Genomic DNA, 1,208 nt, shown 5'->3' on the forward strand with positions numbered 1-1,208 from the left:
AATCTTATTCACCTCTATTAATAAGGAGAAATATGCTGCTCTTTCTTCACGAAGGGTCATTTAATACCACAGTAAACTGCTTATCCACACTACTTAGGATTCATGTAGGTATGTAGAGCACTATTTTCTCTCCGGTTTCCAAGCATTTTACTTTAAGGTGTGCAGTTCTGCATTAAATCAGGAAAGTAAACAATTGAATGCAACATGTAAGGAAGTCAGGTAGTAGCCAGTGTTTATTACTATTTCACTCTTTTATCTGTCCGAATGCTGCTTTTGAGTTGTTAGATCAGTAGCGACTGGTGCAGTGTGTTGATGTTGTTGAACTTAATGGTATCACGTAAATTAGCGGGTCATCCCGGTTCAGTTGTTCCCGACAGGATGCCGATTTTAACACTCGGTGTCAGTCATGAATGACTCCTGGCCGGTCCAGCCCTGGCAAGAGCTGGTACTAGTGCTTTACTTAGGGACCTGGAAGATGGAAGTCCAGCTTGGATAACACAGGTTGCACAAACCCATCCATGATGAGCAAGCATGAAGCAATGGTGGGAAGGAAAAACTCCCCATTGGGAAGAAACCAGGGCAGAACCAGGCTAACATGGCGGTTTGCTGCCGGACCGGTTGAGATGAGCCATCTGAATCGAAGTCAGACATAGTGCAACCACTGCCTGTGCTTTGGGTAGCAGACTAAGATGTGGATTTAGAGACCTTTAAGATGAACTCTGGATGCCGTTTGGGCTTTCATGGAGGTGTGGTTCAGAGCTGATTAGCTGGTGTCGGAAGCCGATGAGGGTAAGAAATCAGTTTCTTCAGTTAAACTTCCACCTAGGCTTCATTAGAAGAAATTGGGTTCCTGAAAAATAGAAAAAAAAAAGAGTAGAAGAAAGCTGAAATCACTAACAGAAACATGGGCGAAATGTTATAAAGTAGTAAAAAAAACAGAAAAGCTTTATGCCTGTCGTGAAAGATGGAATGACAGAGCCAATGATGAAATAAAAAACCTACTGAGATGCCATGAATTAGCAGAAAAAGAAGTAAAATTGCCATTGAGAACCTGGAAACTTTTATCGCTAAAAAAAAGGTAATTTATTTATTAAAGGATTATAAAGTAATAAAGTCATTGTTATTACGTAAATAATTTAGTAACATGCTGTAAAGCATTCACACATTGTTTCATATTGGTGCGTCTCAGTCTCTACACATATTGCCTG

The sequence above is a fragment of the Cyprinodon variegatus genome, unplaced genomic scaffold (genome assembly GCF_000732505.1).
Source record: "Cyprinodon variegatus isolate N-32 unplaced genomic scaffold, C_variegatus-1.0 Scaffold2080, whole genome shotgun sequence".
Lineage (NCBI taxonomy): Eukaryota > Metazoa > Chordata > Actinopteri > Cyprinodontiformes > Cyprinodontidae > Cyprinodon > Cyprinodon variegatus.